This window comes from Catharus ustulatus, chromosome 4 (assembly GCF_009819885.2).
Source record: "Catharus ustulatus isolate bCatUst1 chromosome 4, bCatUst1.pri.v2, whole genome shotgun sequence".
NCBI classification, from domain to species: Eukaryota; Metazoa; Chordata; class Aves; order Passeriformes; family Turdidae; genus Catharus; species Catharus ustulatus.
This window is the reverse complement of record NC_046224.1, coordinates 46,432,898-46,447,103: the sequence shown is the minus strand read 5'-3', so window position 1 is coordinate 46,447,103 and position 14,206 is coordinate 46,432,898. Positions and strand designations below refer to the sequence as shown.

General features: G+C 37.7%; 1 long non-coding RNA gene across 4 annotated transcripts in view; it reads right to left on the bottom strand.

Moving 5' to 3' along the window:
• Positions 1-14,206, bottom strand: part of LOC116995468 — a 75,344-nt gene that overhangs the window by 17,607 nt on the left and 43,531 nt on the right. For 2 of the 4 annotated variants that reach the window (XR_004417737.1, XR_004417736.1), the window contains one exon: positions 3,357-3,450. The exons of the other annotated variants lie outside the window; for them this stretch is intronic. This is a non-coding gene — a long non-coding RNA (uncharacterized LOC116995468). The remainder of the gene's footprint in view (positions 1-3,356; positions 3,451-14,206) is intronic. 4 annotated transcript variants of the gene reach the window in all.

Here is a 14,206-nt window from a genome sequence, read left to right as displayed (position 1 = left end):
TTTAGAGATACCATCCATCATATGACTTACAGAATCTATTTAGAGCATACTCAAGTCCATTGGAAAAACTACTGTGGCCCTTCACCGAGGTTTAGATCAGTCTCTCAAACAGGTAATGATTCTTGTGGAAAATCATAACATGAGACCTTGTAATTAACGCAAAATAAATAAAACTTGTGCACAGGGGGTGTATTCAAAGGAAACACAAAATCTCAGAATAGACGGAGGTGAAAGAGACCTCTGGAAGACATCCAGTTCACTCCCCTTGCTCAGGGAAGGGTCAATTATAGATTTTTGTCCATGATCATGCAGGAACATAACTCTATTTCTTTACTTTTAGATGACCAACTTTCCCAATTTACTTTTCTCTTACATAAAACTATACTACATCTTACTCTGTAATTACTGGATCATTTTGGAAAATCTTTTGCAGCCTCTTGTCAAGAGAGTGGAATCCTGTTGTGCATTTTACATTTAGTACTACAATTTATTTTTTCACTGAATAGGTCATCAGGATTTAAAGTTTTAATGTAATTTCATAAATTATTGTAATTATTTGTAATTTTGACCTTTTTATGGCTCTATATTTTGATTGCAAAGCACTACACTTCTTTAGTGTGAGCCAGTGAGACTGCAATCAATGGGGAAAAGACTTAAATAGAACTATTACAAAATTGATACCTTTGAAGGGTAGGTAGATAAATACCTTTAAAATTGTCAAGACCTACCAGAAATGGAACACTCTGAGCATCTTTGCTATCAGATGTCACTGCTGAGCCTCAATGAAGATGGGATACTAAATAGCCACTTATGTTTCTTTACAGATAATGTTCAATTCTTGCCCCACTGCTTTTAACTTAATTGTTTCCACAGATTATTGTGTCCATAAACATTTCTAGAACTGCTCCACTGAATATTTTCACCATTTCCCCAGAAGTTTATTAGCTGGCATCCATGTTGTCATGAACCTGCTTATTTTTTTACATTGAGAACTATACAGCAATTAGCTGACCAATTACAAGTGATCGATTTATCCATTGATTGATTGATGTCTGAGAGTACATTATACTCGTTGTTGATGAGAGTTATTTATTAACTAAAATTGCAGCTTCTGTAACTACTTATTACTAGTTGAATTTCAGTTAGAGTAGCCTTCATGCTTTTATGTCTTCTGGTCACAGCAAGGCCAGAAATACACAGAGCAAGGGGCTGGAAACAGTAAATCTCCAGGGTTGCTGCTGTTTAATGAGGGTGTTTTGCTTTGATGAGGAAAATAGGGGTTAAAAATCCAGATAGGATTTTAATGTTGGTCCTAATCTGAATCCTCATCTTACCTTTTCACTTAGAGAGATAGAGGGACATTTGTTTCATAGGTTGTACTTAATTTCTTTTGTTCCTTTATTCTGATAAAGCATATTGCCAATTTTCACAAATTTAAAAGGGACTGCAATGTTTTCTATGAGTAAAGTATATTCTCATATGCTAGAAACAAAAAAATTAAATTCATAATATATTTTAGCATCTATCTAGTGTGTTTTATTGAATGAAAATTGCATGTATGTTTTCAAAAAGATCTTGTTTAAATTCTGAAGGATCAGAACATATCAGTCTGAACTGCATAAAATGAAAAAGTAGTCTTTTAGAGAGAGAGCTCATGAATCTGTTTGCTGGAGGGCCACCCCTGTCCTGGAGTTCATCAGGCACAGCTGGGCAAGGGAGGGGCTTGTCCTGCTCTGCTCTGAGCTGGGGCAGCCCCACCTCCAGTGCTGGGGGCAGGTATAAGACATGGAACTCTTACAAAGCATCCAAAAGAGTGCAATGAAGGTGGTGAGGGCTCTGGAGGGGAAGCCACGTGAGGAGTGTCTGAGGTCACTTGGTCTGCTCAGCCTGGGGAAGGCTGAGGGGAGACCTCATCACAGCAACAACATCCTCACGAGGGGAAGAGGAGAGGCAGGCACTGATCTATTCACTGTGGTGAATAGTGACAGGACCCGAGGGAATGGATTGAAATTGTTTTATGAGATGTTTATGTTGGATAGTAGGAAAAAGCTCTTCACTGAGGGTGGTCGGGCACTGGAACAGGCTCCCTGGGGAAGTGGTGACAGCCACCAAGCCTGACAGAGTTCAAGAAGTGTTTGGACAATGCTCTTGGGCACATGGTGTGACTCTTGGGGATGGCCTCATGCAGGGTGAAGAGCTGGACTCAAAGATCCTTGTGGGTTCCTTCCAATTAGGCATATTATGTGATTCTGTGATCTGTGTCTTATATACTACTGAAACATTTCTGAATCGCTTAGATTACTGAAATTTTTAGTGGTGGGAAAAATAAATGCTCTGGGAAAGAGCAGTGATTGACAGTGACCTGAAGGCAGTGAGGGACATAGTCCATCTGATCTTTCCTAAAATGATGGTTCAGATTTCCCAGCTTACACTGAGAAAGCTCTGTTAACAATCAGTGACCTCATTAGCAGTTGCAGTGGGCAGGCTAACTAATGATGCTGCTTTGCATAGATTTGGGGGATGAGTAGGAAATTAATATAATGTAATTAAACTATTGTAAAGTCTTAGATTTGAATTGCTACTTCTAAAAATGTTGGTGGCTATGTCAGTTTAATCAAAACTAATAAATATGCATGGATTTACTTTGCATCAGTTAATTTTAGAGCACAATCCCAAACACAGCTCTGTTAAATGCTGCTTTTGGAAGTATGTGCTGTGAATTCAGAGGTGAGTAGCATTTCTTACAGTCTCCAATTCCCTGGGCAGAAGGGGAACTCTGTTACCTAGGAAGAGCTTCCCCGTCTGTATTCCCCTGGCTGCCATCACAGTGACTCAAGCCTTCAGCGTCCACACTAGTGTGAAATGACACTGCAGGGACAACAGGACAGGGGACTGGGAATACGGATTGCTGTGTGAGGGGCATCATAATGCCTCAGGATGGTGCTGCTTACAACTCATTTGTCAGTCTGCTTACCTTAGTAGGCACAGTGCTACATTCAGTTGACTTGCTCTGTGTTCAACTTTTAATCTATTTCATATTGGACTGCAGGGTTACACTGCAGTCAATTGCAAGGGTTAATTACATTGAGTGGATTAAAAAATTCCTTGCATATTTTAAAAGCATACAGACTTTGCATTTTGCACATTCACTAAATGGAAGCTACGTCAGTGTCTAGGAAAAATAAGCACAGAATAATAGAATATTCTGAGTTGGAAGGGATCTACAAGATTCATTGAAGTCCATCTCCTGGCCCTGCACAGTACAGCCCCAACAATCCCACGCTGCCTGAGAATGTTGTTCAAATGTGCATTTAAAAGACATTATCTCCAAACATACATATTAAAAGAGCACATACCCAAGGTTCAGCAAGGAGTACAGCATACGTCAGTATTCCTGTTCCAGATCATCAGCTTCAGGGGCTTCATTGTATTATGCCAAGGACTGAGTTTCTTGGTGTGGTGGTATTTTGCCAGATGGTACAGGGATAATCAAATGAGGTATTTTTTAGAGAGAAGAATAGAAAAAATGAAAAACAAAACAAAACAAAAAAATATTAGGCTCTTCAGCCAGTGAGGCACTGATAACAGGCCAATATTCCTACCTGCCTACTTCTAAGGTGGAGAGGTTTAATCTTTGCAGTCCTAAGGCTAGGATCAAGGATTCTGAACAACCAACTTTAGAGAACACCAAGGAAGTTGAACCAGTTGTTTGCAATTGCTTGAGGGGAATCTCAGACATACAAGCTGCCAGCAAATGCTTCAAGAAGGCCTCTGTCTTTCCCCCTGAGTCCCTGGAATTAATGAAACTCATCAAAGCTTTCAGAGGAAGATGCAAATTCAGGGAAAAGATGATAAAATGAGGCCTGTGGCTCCTGCATGAGCAAATAACGTGCTGATATCTAAATTGATGGAAAAGTTAAATTGTCCCAAATTCTGTTCATCAAACACAACAGAGATAACAGTAAATGTCACTTAGTTACCCTAGTGTTTGCCTTTTTGATTAATCCAGTGCCTTTTGTTTTTTCGCAGACACTTGATTGTTCTAGCTGGTTGGCAATCTAGTCCCTTTAAGCTTTTCCATTACGTTGTCTCAACTGCATTTCATGCAGTAGAGCTCTTGAGCAAAAATACTGACTTCAGAGCAACTTATGGAAAGTGATACACACAGATGAAATGGACTTACAAAAATCTGCCATGTTTCATCACAAATCTGTGACATATTGTACACAAAGTTTCCCAGCATGTAGTCAAGTTCAGAAGTGTTAGCTGTATTGGACAAAAGGATTATGATACAACTATAATACATTTCATGTGCAGTTTGTGTTTTATAACTATTTTTATGAAGTAATTTGGAATAGTAGGCAGCCTATCAGCAAAATAACCGTTTCAAGCTTAAAGGTGACTCCAGAGGTGCCAGAGGAATGTGCCAGAGGAATGTGCCAAGGAGCCAGATGTCACTAGGAATATTTGTCACTAGCTGATGAGTCCTGTGGCTGCCACCAAACAAGAGAAGGAATGGGATAATGTATAGAGTCTAGCAGTCTCTGCACCAATCTACTGTAATTCTTTTGCCATTTGAAGTAAATATTTTAATGTCTTTGCATTTTCTTTCAAGTTTAAACATGTTTATGTTTAAAAGACTCAGGAAATGGGAGAAGGAAGTGAAGCTTCTAGCATTTAAAAAATGAAATTATTGCTTATTATTGATCACTGCTGCTGTACTTTCTCAGTCTTTAGTGTCATAGTTTAGGAGTGGCAGTTTTCAAGGCAAGGTTGGAGCAATCTGGTCTAGTAAAAGGTGTCCCCATCCATGGCAAGGGGTTTTTATATTCTTTAAAGACCCCTCCAACCCTAACCATGATCCTGTCAAATGAAACTCTGTTTTGGATACGTTCTGATCTTGCGACTTATTAACTCTTTGATTGTCCATGAGGATTAAATAAGTAGATCTTGGAGCCTTTGTGGAATTAAGGCTTTACTATAACTGTTTGGCATTCAGAAACATCCGAGGTCACAATGCCAGTGTCCAAAGAAGGCCTGCTTTAGTCAATATCTGGGTTTTAGTGAGTCATGAGGCAACAAAAATACATTCTGGAATGCATTTAATTTTTTTTGATCTGTGATACCTCCTTCTGATACAGTAATATTAATTCTATGGGCAGTTATATTCTCTTTATCCTTTTGTTTTTAAGGACTACCCTTCACTCTAGCCCTATATGTAAGTTTAACTCAAATTTAATTTACCTGGAAAGCAGGCCAGTCCTACATGTTACTTCAGAGTAAAGCCTAGGCTGATATATTGCTATACTGCATAATAATTTTGGCTTGTCTTTCAACCTTAGAAAGTTTTTCTGCTTCTGGTGCACACATGGGTTAGATCCAGTGAACTAATAAAAAAACCCCAAACATTTCTACACTGTTAGTTAAACTGAGATCAGTAAACAGAGGTCAAAATATCAGAATCCAGATATTTTTTCTATCTCCCAGAATGGTAGAAAAGCTACCCACTTTTGTCTCCATCTCTCTGACACTCTGCTCTGTTGTTCCAAGTGTAGTTTAACACTCTTTGACAAATAGCTTTAAAAGTTCACTCTTCTGACACTTGAAATATTATTATAATGTGGTTTTCCTCCTCTGCCACATGCAGACTTGCCTAACCATAGTCTAGTATCTACCATTCAAGATGAACTTTGGACTTCCTCAAAGATGGACTTAGCTAAAGCTAAGCAAGAGACTGCAAGATTGAGTTAACCATATTTTCCTAAACTGCCAAAGCCATCTTTTTTGCTACTTTCACTTTTATGCAGTAAGCAAGAAGAGGGTTTGGCCATTTTGTTTTGGTTTTGTATCCACAGCACATAAGAAAAACAGTAAGACTATACAGCAATTGGATCAAATAGGATATTCGTAAGCCTGAGTTTTCATTTCTAATGTATTGACGGATTCAGCCCATTTGAATTGAATATCTCATAACTAACCTTGCAGAAGACAGCCTGCTATTGGAACTAACCTGTGATACCAGATCAGCAGCCTCTGGTTTGTCTAGTCTTTATGTAGAAAAGCAAAATATTTCTAAAAGGCAACTGTTCTGTAAGATTGGGTCTTAGATGTCAAGGTATCAAGATCAAGAGGATTAGGGTCAGGTCTTTGACCTTAGGTTGATTACAGAAAATGATCACGCCCTTAGGATACCACAGGAATTCTCTACATACAGAGAGAAATAATTTCCTCCCCAGTATGGATCTGGAAATTTGTCTTCTTTATTTCTTTTAGAGATTTCTACTTTCAGTATTTTCATCAAGAAGGAAAGGATGGAGTGACCAGCAAAGGTGTTGGCCAGTATTGTGATTGAACAAAGAAAATTACACATCAATTGGCATTTCACATAGAAGAGTTCTCATGTTATGTGAGAGCCCATCCAGCATCCCTGAGTATGTAACTGGTCAGCAGAAGAATTGCTCTGCTCTGTCTTTCAGGCCTGAATGCTGATTTTAAAAAGCCAGTGCATTGGTAACTTTTATTGGGAAAAAAATTATAATTTGTCATGTGTGGAGGAAAGTTGCTGGAGAAACAAACACAAGATATCAGTCTATTTTCCTTCTCAAAAATTTCTTCTGGACCCCCTTTTTCCCACTCTGGAATGTCACCTGTCTTGATCATTGGTGGAGTCTGTGAAAATGCACTCCACTGTGTTCCTGAGGCTGTCTCATGTTGCTCTGCCTCTAGTGCAAGCTATTACACCTGTTATTTCCTCTAACTAAAATACCAAGTGACTAAATTTGAAGCATCACAACACTTAAAAGGTAGGAAAAGATATTGTAATGCCTATAGACCTGGGTTTTTTTGACCCATACATCATCAGTTGTCTGTCTTGAAGATTTTTAGTAGTTATCAGGGACTGAGGCATAAGCATCTGTAGCTGCCTTCCTCCCTCTGTTAGCTCTCTGTTGAAGAAAACAAGGAGAGTTATTTATGCTCTCTTAAGAATACCCTTTCTGATTTAAAAGAAAAATACAAGACCTGCATAAGCTTTAGCTGAGAGCTAAAAAGGAAGAGAATATAGCCTTAACATCCTTCTTTCAGTGTAAACACCAATATTTTTAAATAAAAAAAGACAGTAATTCTGATTCATCTTTTTTTCTTAAATTGATGCAATTTCAGATGGCCTTCTGTTGAGAGAAAGAATAAGGGAAAATAGGTGGGATAAACATAAGATGCAGCAACTGAAATTTATAAATTCATTTACCATAAGTATTCTCCATTAATTTTTTGTTGTTCTTTGTTTTAGGGTTTATATTGCCATATTTCTTATTTCAATTATTTTGGAGACTTTGTGGGTTTTTTTTACCTTAAGAGATGCTATGACTTTTTATATGCAATTAAACATATGTTGTTTAAAACTCACTAGAATGACCAGTTAAGTATTACTCAAATCCTTTTATCATAAAAGTCTATTCTCAAAAGATCGCCTTATTCAAAGGTTACTACAATGAAAGCAAAAGCCCTTGCACATTAAGAGTCTTTTTTTTCAAAAGATTTCCACTTTCTTCCCCAGACCTGCCACTTTACTTGCCAGTTGTATCATGAAAAGCTGTGCTTATAGCAGACCTATTGTAGAGTGAAAAGAGAAAATGCTTTGCTACAAGGCAGTAGCTAATTCGCTATTCTTCAGGGACTGATATTCATCTATCCTTCAATAAAAGCTAATGGTTAAATAGACCCAATGCACTCAGCTAATCTAGGAAGAAGCTGATGGCTGGGGGCTGGGATTCAAAGTTCATGCTGAAGTGCTGTTCCTGAAGACAAAGATATTCCTACATTTGCCTTAGAAAAAAATGACAATACTAAAAATATCACATGGCTTTCATTCTCAAATACATAGTTTTATGAAACAGAAGCTATGGCATGTGAAAAATTAAATTTTATTAATTTTTAACTATGCATCACTTTTATGAATTTTTCTTTTTAAGGGATGTGAATATTTAAACAAAGGGATTACATTTTAAATAACCTTCTGTCTAGTCTTTTGCTACTTGAATTCCAACACCCTTAAGAAGATTCAACGATTTTTTTTCATGAAAAGCAATTTTTGCAAAGCCCTCCCAGAAGGAAGGGAGATGACAACACTGTGTTTCTCTCTGTATAACTACCATCCCAGTTAAAGGTACTGCTGTGCTGTGCATATCAAACAGTCCAGTGCAAGAAGGAAAGCTCACTTGAGAAATCAACTACGAAAACAAAAGCCCACAACCAACACAACAGACTACACAAGGGCAGACGAAATTTTTATAAGCAAGGCTGTGACTTAAAATACAGTACATACATTCTGAACAACTGCTGTAGCAGTTGTGTTCAAGTGCATATATGCCATTGCTTTTAATAGATAACCAGAAAGTATTTTAACTGTTCTGCAGGACATTTAATTTAGCCATACAGGGACTAATCCTGAAAACAATATTACCTGAATATGTATGTATTGTTTAACTGCAGGACTTTGGTCACAAAAAGCCTTATCCAGGTATCCCTGGCAATGTACTCTCCCTGATTTCACCAGAAACAGGACAGAATAGTAATTAGGATCACAGCTGAAACTGGTGGCTGAAGTCCTTATTTCAGGACCTTCTCATAGTGCAGATGATGAAACATCATGCACTGCAGCAAAATGTCACACCTCTGTAGATTTGCTGATTGCTGGCAGAGCATCTGTGTTTTCTCAGAAACACAGAGCCATGATTGGACATATGCCTGGTGAGAGGGTTTCAAGATTTGTGTCTTTCCACAAACTCAATACTGCCAGTATTTTTTTATCTTCCTGCATCTTTCTCCTCATTTACCAGTTAAAAAAATATCAACCTGTATGCATATCTTTCATAGGGCTTGGGGCACTTTCTCAGTGCTGATATTTTAATCCCTTTAATATTCGTTGGTAGGGCATCATCTTCCTATCTGAGGCCAGACTGTACCCCTCTTGGTGCAAGGAGAACTACTACTATGATAACAGCTCTTCTTTCCTTTCAGCATGCATCCCTGAGGAAGCCTGGAGAGAAATGCAGTCTTGCAATAAGCTGAAAACCATTCATTTGCCTCACAAAGCTGAGGAAAGGGAAATCTCTGTGATCTGCATATTGGCAAGAAGTGGATTGAGCAGCTCAAGGGTGAGGGATGGAATAAAGACACTAGCATAGCAGATCTCACATGTTATTTTTGTACAGGTCTCTCAGTCCTTGTTGCTGTGGAATTGGCATCATAATATTCCAGAAGTGCAAAGCAATATGGAGTCAGTGTTGGAGACATATCTGAGATAATGAATCAAATAGATGGAGGCCATAGAGCCGGTTAAAGGATGGAAATTTTAATGAGCTGTTCAAAATCTTTCAGGTTATTAAGTAAACTCATGGTAGTTTCAACATATATGAAAGGTGCAATTTAATATTGATGAGATAAATTGGCTCTATATTACTGCCTTCATCTGAAAGCTATCTCAAAATCTATTATAAGGGTCAAGATATGTTAAGACAGATCTTGCTAAGACAATCTGAGAGATATTTATTTTTATATTTTCATGTATTACAGTTAAATGGGAAAGACACATATTTGACATTCATAAATAAGTTAAACAGTTTTGGACATTCTAAAATTGACCCAGAAATAAAATTTTACAGTCGATTTTTGTAACATGGTAGGCTACATTTTTGTTTGTAGCTGCTGAATTTTGATAAAAGTAGATTTGGCTGAGCAGCTCACAGGAACCCCTTGGCAGTAAGAGCTGCTGTGACAGTCACTAGGCAGTGTAGTCCAGGTATGCCACCACTAAGGGACCTGGCTGGTTCTACTGCCATCTCCCAAAAAGTAAGTCAGAAATGGAATAGCACCTGGATCCTGTCAATGCAGGATGAGATGACATCTTACTGTGTGACTGCATTTACATTCTTAATGCTCTTGGCTCTGGCAGGATGATAAACCAGGAAATGAAGACTGTTAATTCATTACAGCCCCTGTCTCTCGTTCTGTCACTGCAACACACCGACACGTTTCTAACCCTGTCATTGAGAAGTTTGGCCACTTAATCTTTTCTCATTGCACATTACTTTTCAATTAGCTGTTTATTCCATGACAATCTTCCATTCTGTTATAGCTTGTTTATTGAGTGTTGTGCTGACAAAGACTGCAGTAGGAGGTACTGTCACACCCAGCACAGGCAATGGGGAGAACCAGATTTGGCTTCAACGTGCTGAAAAACACTTTCCAACACGCAAGTTTTCATACTTGTCAGAAGCAAAAGATCTTCCCCTTCAGTTTGTTAACATTCAGCAAGTCAATTGCTTTGAATATGCTTGCGAGACAGACTTGTTTAAAGAGTAATCACCGAGGGCTGTGACTGATCTGTATCACACAGTTAGCAATTTACGAGTACATGCCATTTCATTTTCTCAGGGTGTCATTCCTTTTGCTAAATTTAAGCGACACTGAAAAATTAAAATATTTGGAGGGTTCTCTGACTGTCTTTTCAATCAATTATATTGAGTGATTACAAGTGGAAAGGCCTGGGTCATTCAAATGTACTGTTTTCCACTGAAGAAACACTGCAAAATGCAGATGAGGCATTTGATATAAGACAAAGGGATCACAGCCATCATGGAAAACAGAACTAGGAGTACAAAGTAGTCAATATATGAGGAGAATACATGGTAAAAAAAAAATATTTCTCAACATAAATATTACATTTCTTTGTACCTCTTCTACTTTTCTAGAAACAGCCTCCTCTGCTTTTTAAATGTCATCCATATTTATCAGACTGCATGGTTCTTGACATTTAGGAATTTTTTCATCAAACTGTAACTGAAGCTTTGACAAAGGGTACTAATTATCAAGGGACTAGATTTTTCTCCTTTTTCCCCCCTTTTGGAAGGACTGGCAGGCTGTAGAGAAAATGTGAATTGTCAGCTACTTTTAAAACTCCTACAGAAATCTCTCTGTCCCTACTGTGAAATAAGAATTTAATGTTTGTTGAAGCATGTAGAAAATGCAGTTGGAATTGAGTAACTTGATTTTAAATGAATTTTAAATTACAGAGGTCATTAGATTATTTACTTCAGTAAAAAGAGTTCCCACCTGTTAGAACTACATATAATCCCTACTGAAAGAAATTTTATTAATATTTTTTAATTCAGTTACTGATTATTTAATCAACAATGGGATGCATAGCTTGTACATTATCACAATATGGTGACTAAAAAATTGAAGCATGAAAATTTGAGAAAATGCTCAGTTGCTAAATGGAAGACTGCATTAAAAAAAAAAAAAAAAGTACGCAGTTGTGTTGTTTATCAACAGAAATTGTTCCTGTTAGAAATAATCTATTTTCTCATCCTTTTTGGCAGTAAAGACATATCGGAACCTGATCAGAAAGATGATCATTTTTCACAAATCCCTTTCATGAACCTGCAAATGAAGCCTAATGTAAGTGTATAGATATACATCTGAAATCTATTATTCATCCATTTTCAGTTGCCTAGCAATGGCACAACTGCAAAGGAAAGAACATTATGGGGTAAGTACTACATGGGTTTTTATTGTTATCGATAACTTTGTGTCCATATATATCTTCATTATGAACTTGCCTGCCATCACATATAAATTATTTGATTTCCTTGACTTGTCAAACATAAGCCACTTAGTTTGAAGTGAGATTTTTAAATAAGAAAAAATACCAGATAGTCCCATTACAAAATCAATTTTAATTTAGTTGCAATATCAAAGCCTGCTTTGAATACACGCTCCACGAATTCAGCTGTGTTAATAGCAATGCTTAGGTCAGATTATCTCAACAAGTTTAATAAAAATTCAAGGCTAAACACAACTTTCATGTCTGGCTCAGCCTTGTTTTAATTTCATTAATTGCAAATTGACACACGGTCTTTGCCTACTGTTTCTCTAACCATAGTTTAAGAAAATAATAAGGCCAGACCTATTAAATCCTCAGGGATGAATATTTCCAAGGTTGTTAGGTGTTACATCAGAAAAGAAATATAGATGTTGGATATTCTGAAAACTCAGCACCTTCTATACAGTCAACTTTACTTCTTGTCACTCTTTTTTATCCTGCACATAATCCCTATCAGTGTTTTCATGTTACACTTTTTAAATAATCAGACATTTAGGGAACAGAAAGAAAAATAAATAATTATAATTCTACCACTAAAAAAATGCACATAGACCACCTCTGCCTAGTTCTGCATAATTTACAACTTAAAATTTTCTCCCTGAGACACAATGCATCATACTAACCTAAAGCAAACAAACAAAAAAGCAGAAAAAACTCTCTTTGACTTTGTTTTTTTCATATGTTAATGAAAACTAAGGCATTCTTAGCAATACTGTGTCTTTTATTGATTAGTGTCTCCAAAAGCATAGAATATTGATTGACACTGATTTATGTCTTACAGCTCCACATCAATTTGGTTCTTCTTTCCTCTTTTTGGTTTATCCACCTCAGCATCAACTCACAGAAACTCTCTGGACTTCAGTGGATCAAGATAAACCAGAAAGGTTTAAGGATGCAAAGAGATGCAGTGCTATGAAGGACATGCTTCTGTTGGACTCAGCTCTTTCCAGGTTATGGGTTTCAAGCACTGCAGAATGTATGGCAAAAAAAAAAAAATTGTTGTTCTGTACAGAATGAATTGCTCACTGGCCATTTTCCATGTGGGGTGGTGAAAAGGATGATCTGATCCTTCTTCGCTCATGTAAAATGTCATCCTCTCTCCTGAAGTTTTCTAATAACTAGAAAAAACAAAAAATTGCCCTTCCTACTCTCAGCAATTCTGGTATTCCAGTATATAGCTATTGGAGATATTTTCATGTCAGTCATTGGACTTAAGGAACCATTGAAGTTTAGTTCTGTTGTAATCAGTTCTGAAGGCACTTTTGTATCAAATGCTGAAGGCATGCAAATTTCAACAGGATTTCACTCACTTGTGCTCTGCATGTGTATTAGGTAGAGAATTCAGCAGCAGACTGAAACCAAAGCAAGACTGCAGAAGTTGCAGAGATGAATGTGTGCACCTTTCCTGCACAGAGGAGAGTCTTGAGGGAAAGCTCTCGATGTATCATGTTCTGCAGGCTCTCCCCACCTGTGTTTGGCTCTCCAGCCTCTTTCATTGCTGAGCATAGAGGCTTTTTTTTTCTCCACAATTTAAGTGGTTCTTATAAATTCACTGCTACACTATTTCACTCAGAACAGTTGCAAAACATTACCATGACCTGAGAAATAATCAACTATTTATCCTGATCATGAAAAAAATATCTACTGTACTTAGGAGGACTTTCATATATGGTCAATTTACCCATTGACCACATAGGGTCATTTTACCCAGCCCAGGTGTGCCAGCTAAGACAGACATCTCTTGGTTTCTGCAATCCTACTTTTGATTATTTTTGCTGGCAGACAGAGCGCAGAAATTTCATGGTGGAGTATAAACAGCCTTAAGGAAATAGAACATTTGAAGGATGGTGTACATAGGAGAAAAGAGAGAAGTAAGTAGAATTAAAATGTAGCAGACCCCCTGAGAGAAATTATTGCCTGGCAATTTAGAGTAATTTCCATTTTTAAGTAGTCCTCGTGAGGAAGAGCAAGAGTCATTTTCAGTCTAGCATTTGAATATTGAACTAATGGAGAAATGGCAGCTCAGCAGTGGCTTCGGCAGAGATCCAAGTGTTTTTTCCAGAGAGACTTTTTTCTGCTCCATATTTAAACTACATTTACCTTAGAACTGCTGGAGTCTATTTTAAAGGTAAACTAAGATCTCATTTAGCCTTGTGATATTTTCAAGCTTCACCAAGAAGCAGTGACAGTATGAAGAGATCAAAACTATTACACTCTAGTGAGCAACAGCTCTGGGGGAAAGAACTTGGGTGAACAGATGCAGGACACTAAAGTCAGGAACGCAGACACCACCGACACTTTGGCCTATGTGTCACTTTAAACTATCACTAAATCTCCTATATGAAGCACCCAAGTGTGCCCAAGGAGGGTGTGGGGGTGCTGAATCATCTGCTGTAAAGTGTCTGTCTGGCAGAAGTGAGGAGTGACCTGTGCCTCTGAGTAACCTCCCACACCACAGACCTCTTCTGGCACTCTGATTGCAACCCCAAGGTCCATGCCTGTGCCTATACACATATTCATGTCTTTTGCTTTGAAGCACCT